Here is a 16,654-nt window from a genome sequence, read left to right as displayed (position 1 = left end):
CTGGCCAATGCATTCCTATGGGGAAAAGTTAGCTTGCGAAAATCGCAAGCTGACAGGGATTTCCATGAAATAAAGTGACTTTTATGCCCCCAGACATGCTTCCCCTGCTGTCCCAGTGTCATTCCAGGGTGTTGGTATCATTTCCTGGGGTGTCATAGTGGACTTGGTGACCCTCCAGACACGGATTTGGGTTTCCCCCTTAACGAGTATATGTTCCCCATAGACTATAATGGGGTTCGAAACCCGTTCGAACACTCGAACAGTGAGCGGCTGTTCGAATCGAATTTCGAACCTCGAACATTTTAGTGTTCGCTCATCTCTAGTCTTGACGCTTTATTTTACTTTTAGCTTAAAAACTCATCTATAGTATAAAATCTGACTGCAAAAATCTTAGTGTGAACTTACCCTCAAACTCACTACTTAAAAAAAACTTGTCACATGGAAAATGCTGTTCAGGCTGCAGACAGCCTGTTATAGAGCAGAAGGAACTCTGCAGATTGATATATAGGTTTGCAGAATTCAGTACAACTTGTCATTATCCATTGAAGTTTCCCCCTACGCCCAACAGCAGCACAACTGGGGTATTCCTGCCCCTAATGAGCTGTTAGGACAGGTGGAATTTTTAATTACCTAACAGCTTTGACCCCTATAAGAGGCCGGAAGACCTGCTCCTCCCTTGTGTTTTTTTCTGTCCTGTGGGACAGGACAGGCAGAACGGAACCTCTCCCAGCTGGCCGCGGTACACATCCAGGGCCGCCTGAACATCCTAGCGGATCAACTCAGCAGAGGCCGCCCGACCGCAGGCGAATGGTCCTTGAATCAGGACATCTTCCACTACCTGACCAGGAGGTGGGGTCTCCCGGAGGTGGATCTGATGGCCACCCAACACAATGCCAAAGTAGAAAGGTTTTGCTCCCTGTACCGGGAAGACAACCCTTTGGCTGTGGATGCCCTGTCAATACCATGGAGGTTCGAACTGGCATACATGTTCCCTCCCATCCCGATGATCCCGAAGGTATTGGCGAAACTCAGGCAGGACCAGACTTCGGCTATAGTGATCATGCCGTTCTGGCCAAAAAGAGCATGGTTCACCGACCTTATCCTTATGAGTCGGGGGAACTACTGGAGGCTTCCACCAGTCAGGAACCTGGTGTCACTGAACAGTCGGCCTTGCCTGGGCCTAGAAAAATTCAACCTCACTGCCTGGAGGTTAACCGCGCCATACGCGCAGACAGAGGATTGTCCCAGGGAGTGCTAAGTACCTTACCCATTCAAGAGCAGAGGCAACCAATCAGAGCTACCACAGGATCGCCCGGATTTTCCGAGATTGGTGTACAGGCAGCCACCGCGATCCAGACAGAGATGCAGTCCTAGAGTTCTTACAGAACGGCCTGGAGAGAGGACTAGCACCTGCCACCCTCAAGGTTCAAGTGTCAGCTCTATCTGCTCTCCTGGAGACACGGTTATCTCAATATCCTCTTGTCAAACAGTTCCTTAGGGGGGCTGCCAGGCTCCGCCCCCAGGTACGGCCCCCTGTCCCAAGGTGGGACCTGGCCGCGGTTCTACAAGGGCTCTGTGCGCCCCCCTTCGAACCATTATCTGAAGTGGACTGGAAGTACCTGTCATTCAAAGTGACTTTCCTGCTGGCAATATCCTCCGCTAAGAGAGTTGGTGAACTACAGGCCCTAGCGGCCTCTGAGCCCTTCATAACCTTCTTTCCAGACAGGCTGCAGCTGAGGTTCGTCCCAGGATTCTTGCCAAAGGTACCCACACTTCAGAATACCAACCAGGTAATCGCCTTGCCAGCCTTCTTTCCCTCCCCTGCTTCGGAGCAGGAGGAGAAGCTACACACACTGGATCTGGTAAGAGCACTACGTATTTACCTAGACCGTACAGCTCCGTTCCGAAGATCAGAGAATCTTCTAGTCAATGTGTTTGGCCACAATAGAGGCTCTAAAACATCCAAGGTAACCCTGTTAAGATGGATCAGAGAGGCTATTAGCTGTTCCCTACGGGCCCAAGAGCTTCCTGTTCCAGAATTTTTTACGAGCCCATGCCACCCGAGCAGTGGCGACATCTTGGGCAGAGACACGGTTCCTCTCCTTGGAGCAAATATGTGCGGCAGCCTCTTGGAGCTCACAATTGACTTTTGCCAAACATTACAGACTGGACTCGCGTACGGCTGATGCTACAGCATTTGGGCACTCCGTCTTGGCATCAGCATGCCAGGATGACCCGCCCTAGGGGAAACAATACTTGCTAAATCCCCAGTTGTGCTGCTGTTGGGTGTAGGAGGAAAGAAAGATTATGAATGATAATCTGTTTTCCCATAGCCCAAACAGCAGCACAAGGCTCCCTCCCTAGGAGGTACTGTTGTACAGATTCTTTATGTGTGTGTACCTCTTTGTAATTGCTCTTTATATACTATAATTGATACTAACACAAGGGAGGAGCAGGTCTTCCGGCCTCTTATAGGGGTCAAAGCTGTTAGGACAGATGGAATTTTTAATTACCTAACAGCTCATTAGGGGCAGGAATACCCCAGTTGTGCTGCTGTTTGGGCTAAGGGAAAACAGATTATCATTCATAATCTTTCTTTCTGCTTAAGATGAAAACTCAAGGAGGTAGTCCTATAAGGGTTAGTTCACATAGAGTTTTTTGGCGAGGATTTTGGTCCTGAAAAATTCTGTGCGGAAAAAAAGTCTGGCGTTTTTTGACACGTTTTTTATGGCAACGCATTTTATGACACGGTTTTTCGCATGCAATTTTGCCTCCAGCCCGTTATTAGACTAGCCAGCCCACTGGGCATGGCCAAAAAGCACATCCTTTTATTTTTTCAGGAGCCATTTTAGCTTGGAGTGGAGAGTGGTCATGGCTAACTGCATCACCCAGCTGGATATTATGGCAGAAAACGCAGCCATATCATCTTCACAACCAAGCCAAGAGGAAAATGAAATGCCGATTCTTGTCCGCCGCCGACATATGCCACTAGTCATGTCGGTGGTGGTCAGTATATTGTAGTAACCACACCGGACCACCCCTTGTGGGATGTGGCCATGGAAATGAGCTGAAAAACGCCTCGCGGTTTTGGACGTGGATTTAGCCAAAATCCATGTCAAAATCTACGTCCAAAACCGAGACGTGGATTTTCCGCCTCCCACTGACTTGCGTTGGTTTTTTCAGGCGGAATATGCCTGAAGAAACGTCATTTTGCGCTTTTTTCCAATAGCGGAAAAAAATCCGCTAGCGGAAAAAAAAGCTAGTGGAATACATAGAACTCTATTGGAAAGCTTTTTTGGTGGTGGATTTTAAGATGGATTCAGCGTCAAAATCCGTGCCAAAAAACTCGATGTGAACTGACCCTAAGGCTGGGTTGACACTTGCACCTGGACTCCGTTCAGAGTTTCTGTCCCCGAATCTACTTAAAAAAATGCAGAGACAATTGTCCTGAAAGTGGTTTAGGTTTTTGTTCGTCAGGTTCCCAGGCGGACCTGACAAACAGAAACCCCTTACACAGGTATGATGCTAGCATCAGTGGGTGACACCTATCTATGCACAGTCTTAGGGTGCTTTCACAAGGAGTTAACGCTCTGCGCATTCTGACATGTAAACACGTTCAGAGTGAGCGGCGTAAAACAGAATCCCATTGAGTTCAATGGGTTCGGTCTTACGTGCGCTACCCATTGAAGTCAATGGGAGGCTTTTTTACCTATTGCTTTCAATGTGATACAGGCTTCAGCAGTGACGTCTGAAGACAGCAGGACGGAGTGAGGATGTTCAGGAAAGGTGAGTATACGTGTTTGTTATTTGTAATCACCAGAAGGGGCTGTTCGGAGCATATAATACTGGGTGGGAGCTACTGTGGAGCACATAATACTGGGTGTGGGCCACTGTGGCGCATATAATACTGGGTAGGGGCCACTGTGGAGCATATAATACTGGGTGGGGGCCACTGTGGAGCATATAATACTGGGTGGGGGCCACTGTGGAGTATATAATACTGGATGGGGCTACTGTGGAGTATATAATATTGGGTGGGAGCTACTGTGGAGCGCATAATACTGTGTGGGGGCCACTGTGGAGCATATAATACTGGGTGGGAGCTACTGTGGAGCACATAATACTGTGTGGGTGCCACTGTGGAGCATATAATACTGGGTGGGAGCCACTGTGGGGAGCATATAATACTGTGTGGTGGCCACTATGTAGAGTATATAATACTGTGTGGTGGCCACTATGTAGAGTATATAATACTGTGTGGTGGCCACTGTGGGGAACATATAATACTGTATGGGGGCCACCAAGGGGAGTATATAATACTGTTTGGGGGCCACTGTAGGGAGCACATTAGAATGTGTGGGAGCTCCTGTGGGAAGAATATTAAACTTGTGTGGGGCCACTGGAGAGCATTTTATAATGTGTGGGAGCGCTATGAGGAGTATATTATAGTGTGTGGGGGCCACTGTGGAGCATGTTATGCTGTGTGGGGGCCATTGTGGAGCAATGTTATACTGTGTGGGACCCCGTAACCACCACTATCAAGAATTTTCTGTAGGAAAGGGTGTGGTTTTATCCGGGGCCCACAAGACTTTACTTACACCACTGAGTGAAGCCCTTTTACATGTATAGTGGTTGAAATTACTGCACCACCTCACTTGATTAGTAGCAGTCTACATACGATCCCCATCCACTGCAGCAGCTTCCAGCATCTAGAGGCTGCTGGAACAGATGATCTGTGTGTGGTCTAGTTGTCAAATCACCACAGATCACATACTGTTGACCAGGGGCATAAATATTAAAGGCTGGACCCGATATCAAACTATTAAATTGGGCCCCCCACCCCCATGTGGCATAGCACCCCCTTTCCTGGCTCCCACATGGTATAACTCTTCATTTACACACACTGTAATGTCCCAAAGTGTCCTCTAGACAGTATAATATTCCATATCAGCCCCTCCCCGAAGAGAAACCTAATCCACTTAAAAAAGTGAACACAGGTGAACCTAGCATAACTCAGTTCCTTGGAGAACTTCAGCCATGTCCTCAGCTGTGCACCCACCTGGAGCTTTAGGGCTATCTGTGGAACAGAAAAGCGAAGGTCAGGTAACAGGAAGAGAGGGACACACTGCCCCAGGGCTAGGTAGAAAACTGAAGCTTATCCCTGGGTTTAGGAAAGCCTGATACTGCTCAGGTTTGCGTCAGTGGCGTAACTACCGCCATAGCAGCAGAGGCAGCTGCCACAGGGCCCGGGACATTAGGGGGCCCAGTGACAGCCGCTACTGCTGCGTTTTTGTTTTTTTTAATAGGCCATTACCGGCTGGAGTTACTCCAGCCCAGTAATGGACCCTATTTATTTACCGATCTGGGCCTGGATCGGTAAGTGACACCGTGGACCCCATAAATACTATCATTATACTCGGGGGTCTTTTCAGACCCCCGAGTATAATGATCGGAGGCCCGGGAGAGGTAAGAAACATAAAAAACACTGTTACTTACCTCTCCATGATCCGGGCAGAGCTCAGGCCTAGTTGTCAAAAGTCTCTGTCGTCATATGACCCCGGCCTGCGTCCCGGGTCATGTGACGTTCGACGTCATTGAAAAAGGCCGACAGAGGAGGACTGCAGCATAGGAGCCAGGGGACAGGTAAATAACTGTGTTTTTTTTAATGTTTTTATTCCAGACCCCAGAGTATAATAATTGTTTATGGGTGTCCACAGTGGAGCATAATACTGTGTGCAAGGGCCACTATGGGGGATAATACTGTGTGCAGGGGCCACTAAGGGACATAATATTGTGTGCAGGGGCCACTGAGGGACATAATACTGTGTGCAGGGGCCACTGAGGGACATAATACTGTGTGCAGGGGCTACTAAGGGACATAATAGAGCGCGCAGGAATGCGGAGGAGGGGGTCGGTCGAGGTCTTCGGCATCGGTGTCGGTCGGGGGGGGGCCATGTCAAAAGTTCGCCATGGGGCCCCGCCATTCCTAGTTACGCCACTGGTTAGCGTTACTGGTCTTTTAGAAGATGGTGTCTTCTGATCTGGCAGACTGCATATAGACCATATATACATCCAAATGCAAAGGTTGAAAGCTGGGGCAACTGCCCTGGATTATTCACTGCTGGAGCTCTCTTCACCAGTATTCATCATGTCCATACGGGCATGTTTTATCTATACAAATATATAGATATATATATCTGGCAGCGATCCCCAGTATTGTTCATCTAAAGAAAATAAAGGAATGGACTGGTGAAAATTAAACTTGTGCTCACCCTTCCCTACTAAATCAGCAGACAATGACCAAATGTCAATCAGTCTAAAAAATATTACAGTTCCTAAAGCAGAGACATTTACTTGTGATGTTACTCCAAGCTTGGTCTGTTTCACTGCCTTAAGTTAAATTTTAATTTAATTCAATACAAATTTGAATTAGAGAATGAAATGTATTATCACAATGTATTTCTGGGATCTGTGGGGTCTGGGACAACATTCTTGGTTGAGAGATGTTCTTCATTAAAGGGGCGCTATCAGCAAAATTATGCTGATAGAGCCCCACATATGCGTGAATAGCCTTTGAAAAGGCTATTCAGGCACTGCTAAAGTTATATTAAACTATCCCCCCCCCCAGTTTTAAACTAAAATTGTAAAAAAGAATATGTTAAACTTATCTATCGTGCACGGTGGGCGGGCATTCAGGGTCTGACGTCATCTTCAGCCACGCCTCCTCTTCCAGCGATGTCTTCGGGTCCCGTCTTCCTCCGGAGCTCGCGAACTGCCATTGATAAAAAAAATGGCACGGGTGCATGCGCTGTAGCAGCAGTAGTAGTAGCAGCATGCTACTGCGCATGCATACTGATGGCGGGAAGTATGTTCCTGAGAAGGATGTAGATGTGTGATGTAGGGGCTTCCTGCTTTACCATTTGGCACCTGCCTCTTGCTCCTGTGTTAGAAGCAGTAGACACGATGTAGTAACATCCCCTACATCGCACTAGCTGCTCCCTGAAAGCCTCCAGGAGCAGAGACGAGAGAGACCAGCAGGGGAATGAGGTGAGGTGAGTATTAGTTTTTATTTTTGTTTAATCCACTGTGGGCACAAGGAGGGGGACTATAAATACCCTGAGGGCTCCAGGAGGGGACTATATACACTGTGGGAGCACCAGGAGAGGACTTAGACACCTTGATCAATGTGTATACTAAGAGCCTCATGTTAATTTTTGTAGATTTTGGTGAGAAGAATAAGATCAAGGTATAATATTTGGATATGCGATCCGTGGGTTTCTTTTTTTTCTCTACTAAGTGTTGCATAGCAATTTGGTCATTTTTTTATTTTGCTTTGGCAGCCATTTTAGGGCCTGTTCACACGGAGTAAACGCATGTGTATTTTGGCAAAATACACGTGTAAAAAATACACGTGTAAAAATAAGACTCCCATTCACTTCAATGACATTTTACATGTGTGTTTTGATGTGTATTTTGACGTGTTTTTTTAAACGTGTAAAAAAATGTAATTGAAGTCAATGGGAGTCTTATTTTTACACGTGTATTTTTTACACGTGTATTTTGCCAAAATACACGCTCATTTACGCCGTGTGATCGGGCTCTTAAATTAGCAGGAGACTGTAGAAGAGATCCATCTAATAGCCCTGTGACTGAGACCATTTTGGAGATCTGTTCACATTGTGCAGTACTAAATGGTACCTGCTGTTATTACGGTGATGTTTGTGGGATGATCTGACCCAGAACCTAGGGGTTTAGATTGGAAACCCACCTGTGGCAGTTTTGGAAATCGCAGCAAGTCAATTATACCTACGGAAACGCCAGCGGTTTCCCTATAGGTATAATGGAAGCAGAAAGTCTGCAGAGGAAAACTGTGGACTTTCTGTGAAAAGTGCTGTGTGGGGCCTTTGCTTAATAAGAATATCTGGAAAATCTTCTAAAAACTAGGGATGAAAGCCTTGTCTATCTAATGCTAGTTTACACTAGCGTTTAAATAATGTTTGGGCACTCCATCCCAGATTCCGCTTAAAATTTCAGTACAAAATTGGTGGAAACCTGGCAGACATCATTTTAGTCTATAGGCTATGTGGGTTTCTGCGTGTAACCACTTTTTAAGGAGATAGGATTTCCATCTTTTGGGTTCCCAAGCAGACCCGAAAGACGAGAACCCAAACACTAGTGTGAACCTAGTGTCACATGAAGGACCACTAATTCTCTCTAAAAAAAAAGACTTGCTGACTTCTTATGAGACTTATACTGACGCACTGTAAACGATGATCCATACCAACTAATTCCTGGATGCTATATATGTTTGCTTATATATAACAGTCATAATATAATACAATTTTGCACACAAGGCAAGACAAGCAAGAGTCTGCTGGGTTTAATAGACATGAAAAAATAAAACATTTTGTTCACAAATACACAGTAATGGAGAAGCCACAAGCATTCAGTAACAGTAACACCATATAATGAGGTGATGTGCAGTTCCCGTCTATCCAACATGTTAAGGAATAGTAACAGTGATTCTATATGCAAATTTGCATCATTGTGCACTATCCTACTACATGACATTGAGTAGAATAATGTGAGACCCAGTATAGCCAGGTAATGTTAAAAACACTCGCTTCCTATGTATTAAGGAAACCACTAAAGAACATAACCTATGTGCTCCAATAAGACCTATATAGGAATCTCATGTTTTACAGAAGAATTCATGCTTTCAGTGCTCAAATAAGAAACACAAGGACTACAATTACCACTATGCATTGCATTATAGGATGAGCAGTGGTTTTCAAGGGTAGACGTCTCATGGGACAGGTGTGAAGCCTTCAGTAGTTCTCATTTGTTTGGCTTAATACTCAAGCTGGTGTTACTTCCCAGTAAGTCACTTTAGTAAACCTGCCTCCTGAGTAAGTTCCTTGGGTCTATCATATCTGCACACAGCTTGTACATGATGGGCAAGCAGCTGATGTCACAGTGTGAGGTAGGTATGGAGGGAATGGACAGAAAGTTTATCAATATAACAGCACATTGCCACATCCCTCCCAATAATTGGCTTGTACTGGCTGCTTTTTTAGGATCTTTAACAAGTTCTGTCTCTATGTGATGAACTACAACTCAGTGCATGACCCCAATGATGGAGCCTGCAGATTGTTGTAACTTAATAGATGGTGAGCTGTAGGTGGACTGAACATTTTCAAAACTCTTAGTGGAGAATTTGTCAAATTATTTACACACATTTTGAGGCTACAAAAATTCACATTTTTGCAAAAATGTGAATCTTTTAGAGTCTCTTGAAACTTCATAATTTTTACAAAAAGTAGTAGTGTATAGTGGAGTGGTTGGGGACTCCAATAGGCCAACTGACTTACTATAACATGCCCCATAAATTGGTGCAAAGTATACAGCAAATCTACACGTGCTATGAAAACATAAAATGCACAAAGATGGGAGGGGTACCTCTTAATATATTTGATGCATTGTACTTCAGGGCACCTCAATTTAAGAAAGGTGTATGAACTGCCAATTTTAGTAATCTTAACTCCCCGCAAAGTGTTTTGAGTCCTTGAGTGAACTTGTAGCAATACCTTTTCCCTCAATGGCTGACAATAACACCCATTCGCTGTAAGGGTCCATTCACACAGAGTAAACACGCGCTCATTTTGGCAAAATACATGTGGAAAGAATACACGTGTAAAAATAAGACTCCTATTGACTTCAATGACATTTTACACGTGTATTTTGACGTGTTTTTTCACATGTGTAAAAAAAATGTAATTGAAGTCAATGGGAGTCTTATTTTTACACATGTATTTTTTACACGTGTATTTTGACAAAATGAGTGTGCGTTTACTCTGTGTGAATGGACCCTAAGTGTGATGCCATAGGAGAAAAGGAACAAGCTTCCTACAGCTCCAGCAACCTCTTAAAACTATGTAATGCACATGTCAAAAAACATTAAGATCCAAAGGGATTCCTGCCGAAAATCATGCTTTGTGGTACTTTATAGTTAAACTTTGTCATATACATCTCTATATTATGTGTGCAGTAAATTAAGGCATTTTAATGTTTTTATTATTATCCTTTAGGGCCCCCTATTTTACTTGTATGGATTCCCTGATGTGTCTTTGGGAGGTTGAGGTCCATCATAGCTGGATCATCTAAAATGTCACAATAAAGATACTTCATGCATGAACTTTATAATTCTACATAAACCCTGTTTCTTGTCATACATGTAACAGAGTTACAATAGATAGTGAGTTTCATAAAACGATTGTACGGTGTCTTGGTGTAGCATTTCAGAACGCCATGTGAGGTTAGCACTTCCTAATCTCAGGAGCAAGATGCCAGCATGATATGTGTTCCAAACAGTGCAAAGAAGGAGGATTGATGGGGCAGTTAGACCCCTCCCAGTACAGGGACCCCCATGACAGCAGACGGTCAGGTGTGTTGTAAAGTAAAGCTGACTCTGTAGATTTACAGCATCAGCAATATCAGCACACAACATAGTTTATCAGTATACACGTATGCAGCATATTTGTAGCTCTAGGCACGCATTCAGCAACTTTTCATAAAATTGCAAAAATCAAGAAATGTCACAATCTTCTAACGTTATGAGCATGAAATTTCTTCTATGTGTCTGCTCACATTCAAGATACTCAAGACTCTCACACTTTTCAAGCAGTCATTACACATACAGCTTATTCATACACACACCATTCTAACATTTTACATGTATACAACATTATATGAAGCTGGAATCCAATGAATTCAGGTGATGAAAAGCAGCAGCAGAATCAATGATTATCTATCCATACAAGGCCATTGTAAAGATGGTAGATGCAAAATGATGGGAATTAAATAGATTTTTACATATATATTAAATATATATATATTCATTGAAAAGTAGGTTGTGAGAGAGCTCCTTTAATTTCAATGTAACTGAAGACACCGTGTATTTCTAGCTCAGTTCATACATAACTTAGTTCATCCTTGTATCTCAATCATTACACAAGGAAGGTAGCTCTCATATTACTAAAGAACATCCAATGGAGGTGAATTTCCCATACATATACATTTGAGAACAACACAACTGAGCAATAGTGATTATTAGGTAGTGTTCACACTACTATTGTCTTTTCCATTGTTTCTATTATATATACAGTATTTAGTATATCTACTATTTCGCTAATGGAGGAATTTATTAACCGATCAATGCTACACTGTTCCTTCAGCAATCTGGTTATCACTTTTTATGATAGTGGAGCAAGACGCAGAGACCGAGACAGGGACACCTAAGCCTGACAAACTTACTATAACTCACGCCAGAAAAGTGATGTGAATAAGGGTTGGTTCATACTAGCTTATGTGTTCTGTCCACAAGTAGTCCGTATGAGGACCCCCCCGAACGGAATACAAACACAACTGCAAGCGCTGTGCAGTTAAAGCGCACGGACCCCATAGACTATAATGGGGTCCGTGTGCTTGCCGCGCATTTCCCGCATGAATCATTCATGTAGGCAGTGCGCGGCAAGCACACAGACCCGTTATAGTCTATGGGGTCCGTGCGCTTTAACTGCACAGCACTTGCAGTTGCACTTGTATTCTGTCCAGGGGGGGGGCTCCTCATGCGGACTCCTTGCGGACGGAACACATAAGCTAGTATGAACCGGGCATAAGGCTGAGGCCCCACATTGAGGAAATGCTGGGGGGTTTTGTTGCAGATTTTGCAGAAGTGGATTGAGTAGAAGGTATAAACACTTCCTATAGATTTCCAATTCTTTTTGTAGTCATTCTTGTTTTGGCTAAAAAAAAAAAAAAAATGCAGCAAAATCTGCAACAAAATAAGCTGCATTTCGGCAACATGAAGCCTCAACCTTATATGTGAAATCTATGCCAGTTTCTGACTGGCGTAGATTTCATTTCAGGAGCACAGGAGCGTTTGAGGCTGAAGCATACATATTCTTTGGGTTATTTCTTCTAATTTCCTTTCCTTTGGATTATACCATCTTTAGTATGCTAATGATAATACAGTATTATTTAGATGATTTGTATACATTTAGCAAAGCAGCATGCACTCCTCAAGCAAAGTATCATAACAATATCATTATTTTCTTACAATATGGTTTTATCAGTCATGTTAAGCAGTTCACACTTCTTTCTGCTACTTTTACACATTGTATGCTACATATCACACACTTAGCATTCTGAGTGTTATTTAACCACTTTACCAAATAAAACTGTACGTAGCAAAATGCAGCAAAAAAAAAAACAAAAAACGCTGGAGAATTTTTTTTGGCAGTAACGCATCCCTTTTTTCTGCAGCGTTTTTCATTGCTTTTTCGCAGAGTTCTCTTCTCCGGACTTTCTGCACTTATTATACCTATAGGGAAAACAATATCAAGTATAATTGACATGCGGCGATTTTCAAAAACGCTGGCATTTTTGAAAACGCAGCTTTTCTGCAGCAGATTTTTTTCTGCAATGTGTGGATGGGATTAGCCAGAATCTCATTCACTTTGCCAATACTGTAAAATGCAACGTTTATACAATATGGGGCTTCAGTCTAATACTAGTATCCTAGAATATACCATGCTAAGTAGCCACTATATTCTGGCCTTATTGGAACATCCTACATCTCTTGGATTGTAACAATGGCATTACGGTAAGACATAACCAATATAACCAGTTACTGGATACTAAACTGTCAAAATACAGACCCTAAAGGGTTATCTAGGAGTTAAATATTGATGCTTTCTTTAGGATAGGTCATCAATAGCTGATTAGTGGGGTCTGACACCCAGGACCCCATCCGACCAGCTGCCTGAAGTATGTAGTATGTAAGTATGAAGTATGAACATGTTCATTCATCACATGGCTTGTGTACAGCTAAGTCCTATTCATGTGAATAAGGCTGACCTGTAATACCAAGCACAGCCACTATGTCATGTATGGCACCTTGCTTGGTGATCAGTGACCAGGCAACAGTGGTCGCCTGAAGTCATTGACTCTTCAAATGGGGTGTCAGACCACCCATTGCCCTGATATTGATGACCTATCCTAAAGATAGTTTACTTTTAAATAGCAGTTGCAGTCTTATGAACGATCCAATCATCAAAATTAACAACTATGGTTCCTGTTTAAGGGTAAGTTCACACGGAGAATTTTGGTCAGGGTTTTGAGGCCGTATCCACCTCAAAATCCTGACCAAAAAGACAGCTCCCATTGAAATCAATGGGAGCCACTCAGGAGTTTTTTCCGCGAGCCGAACTTTCATGGCCGTTCAAAATTCTAACGTGTATGGCCAGATTCCTTCTAAAAATATCCCTTTTATCATTGATGTTGCAGGACAGAGACACAACCCATGTGTTTCCTGTATCTTCCAATGCACAGATTTCTACCAACAATGATCAGCTCACCAGATACCAGTAAGTCACCCATCATTTTATGAGTAACTCAGTACAAACTGAAATATTTAAAAATGATAACATTAATATCGTAGAATTACAGTAAAATAGCAGCTAAAATGAAAAAAACTAGTCTAAAAATAAAATTTGCTCTTGTGGCAACAGGCTAGAAAGGACTCATGAAGGGATTAAATTCACCCATTATCACTTACTCATGAGTTATTAAAATATGGCTTTGTCACACAATAGCAGCAAACAGCATAAAACTCACAGAGCAAAATTTGCGCAGCATTACATTACTGTAGTATGATGCAAGGATATTATTGTTTCATATCGCCCCATTACTTTACTAAGGTTATGTTCAAACCTACACAGGTATAGATCTGGCAGAAATCACCAGGCAATAAAGTACTGTAAGGACAACTTTTTTGTCCAGCGATTTCACTTAGAAAACACAAACACTTGCTAGACACCTGACAGACCCCATCATAGTCAATGAGGTCCCTCGAGCTGTGTTTGTGTCTGCTATTTTTGGGGTCCACTATTCACCATTATTAACCGGCACAGATGTGAACATAGCATAAGTTATTAAAGTGCCAAGTTCTGTTTTCCAGACACTTTTTTTTATTATTAGCTATTTCTTTGAGGTTTTTATTGGAATCACTCCTTTTTCATTTGATATATCTGTGAATTCTATTTGTATAACCATCACATACTGATGTCAGAACCTCCCAGTTGTACGGCTATGAGTGGGCACTACTTATATCTACCTGGGGAAGCAGTCTGGTACAGATCACTTTTGCAGGAAGTTCCTTCTACTGTGCCAAGAACTGACTAAAGGGAATCTGTCACCAAGGTTATCCTGCCATTACTGAGGTCAGCATATAGTAGTGACACGTGACCTGTTTTGTTTGACCTACTTGTACTCTTGCAGTGGGTTGCTTAAGATCATGGTTTTTAGAATGCAGTATGAGCTAAGCGTTGTGTGAGCCAGGAGTCCTCGTATTCATGAGCAGCACTTCTTTCTCCTACCTTTGGCTAACAGTTTTCTCCTTAGTACAGGGTGGAAATGGAAGAGGACTACTGCCTCAAGTTCCTCTTCACATTTCAGTCCCTGAATAGACTCAGATGAACTAGCTTTCACTACGAGTTCTGTGGCTGATGCAGCTGCAAAATCCGCAACAAGATTATTTTACAAGCATTCTACTATGATCTCTGACTCCTATTGAATACAATGAAAGGCAGATTCAGGGCAGATTTTGGTGCTGATTTTGAGGTGGAATCCAGCTCAAAATCAGTGCCAAATTCCACAGCGTTAATTTATCCTCACTGTACCTAAGGAAAAAGTGGTAGATTAAGGTAAACAGCAACTTAACAATGTTGAGGACTCCACATCATTGGGAAAACTCCAGCAATGCACCTGATAAAGGCTTCCTGCACAAGACCGTAGTGATTTTTACAGCCTCCAAATATAGATCTGCAATCTGCAAAGAAAGGCAACGTGTCATCCACAACCACAGATCCACAAAAAGACGTGTATGAGCCCCTACACTAGTCTATGCTGCAAAAGCAGGTATAATATGACATGCTTCATAATTTGCAGCCCTTGTATATAGCACAGACTCATGGCCGCAAAAACTATGACTGTATGTTTAGGCCCTTAGAAATGAATAGATCCATACTTTTATCCGCAACTGTAGATAAAAATTATGTTCAATAGGGCTGCTCCTCCCTACATCACTTTCCTCGTCACTGTCTACCACCCTAATTGTCCTCTATGGTCTGCCAATGATCTTACACTTGCATTATCTGTTATCCAAACATCCGACTCCTGTCTCCAAGACTTTTCTCAAGCTGCACCGCTGGGCTGGAATACTTTATCCCAGATCATTTGATTAATACCCAGCTATGGCTGATTTAAACATGCCCTAAAATCACATCTGTTTAGGTAGGCTTATCACACAACCAGATCACATTGTTCTACACCTCTACACACTTCCCTAACATTTCTTATCCTGAGCTATCCTTCCTCTATTCCACAGAACCTGACCCCTCCATATAGAAGTTATACTGCATTCCTTGCACTTAGTATCTGTTTATCCACAGATACTGGCTCATACAGCCTCAGTTATATGACCTTATCTATTAAAAGATGGCTGGACCATTGTACCCAACAAGCCCAATTACCGTATTTTTCGGACTATAAGACGCACTTTTTTCCCCCCAAATTTCGGAGGAAAATGAGGGTGCGTCTTATAGTCCGAATGTGGGAGGAGGAGCGGATTTGCAGCATGGCCGTGCTACTGCCACCGCTGGTTTTCTGCAGCGGCAGGAGCGTGACAATCTGCAGGCCCCGGCAGTTAAGACAGTAATAGATGCTGTAATAGACCGGCAGATGCCGGGGAGTGTCTTAGCTGCCGGGGCCTGCAGATTGCCACGCTCCTGCCGCTGAAGAAAACCAGCGGTGGCATGCTGTAAATCCGCTCCTCCTCCGCAGGTCCCGGCAGTTAGTTAGCCCCAGGGCCGGTCCCCACCGGCCCCATACCTTTAGTGATGCAGGTCGGCTCCTGCACGGCGAGGCCGCAGGAGCCGACCTGTTCCGATGACAGCTGGGAGCCTAATGAAGGCTCCCAGGCCTGTCATAGCTATATATTACTATCGCAGCTGGTCTATGACACTCCGCGATAGTAATGTATAGAATCTCCCATGTATTGCCGTCTATGGGACTTGCAATCAAATGATTGCAGGTTCAAGCCCCCTAGGCGGGGGATAATAAAATAGTAAAAAAAAAAAAAAACACTTTAAAAAAAAAATATAATAAAAAATAAAATAAATAAAAGTTCACCTCCTTTCCCTAGAATACATATAAAAGTATAACATTACTGTGAAACATACACATTAGGTATCCCTGTGTCTGAAAATGCCCGGTCTACTAATAGTTTTATGTACAGTGAACGTCAAAATCAAAAGTGCTAAACCGCTGGGTTTTTCTCTCTGTTTTGCCTCTGAATTAAATAATAGGTGATCTAAGCAATAAACATTTCCCAAAATGGTATAACTAAAAAGTACACCTGGCCCCACAAAAAAAACGCCCTATACATCCCCGTACAGCTGCAGGGTCACCTGTCAATGTGACCTTGCAGCTGTTCCAAAACTACAACTCCCATACATTAAGTATTTTACCATTTTTTGCCTGAAAATTTTTTTTTCCCTATTTTTCTCCTCTAAAACCTTGGTGCGTCTTATAG

At 43.3% G+C, this 16,654-nt stretch overlaps 1 pseudogene; it reads right to left on the bottom strand.

Annotated features, from left to right (window-relative positions):
* The window catches only part of LOC142196901 (uncharacterized), a 50,773-nt pseudogene that overhangs the window by 32,599 nt on the left and 1,520 nt on the right, over nucleotides 1-16,654 (bottom strand).

The sequence above is a fragment of the Leptodactylus fuscus genome, chromosome 3, assembly GCF_031893055.1.
Source record: "Leptodactylus fuscus isolate aLepFus1 chromosome 3, aLepFus1.hap2, whole genome shotgun sequence".
In the NCBI taxonomy this organism is placed as follows: Eukaryota; Metazoa; Chordata; class Amphibia; order Anura; family Leptodactylidae; genus Leptodactylus; species Leptodactylus fuscus.
This window is presented reverse-complemented; position numbering and strand designations above follow the sequence as displayed.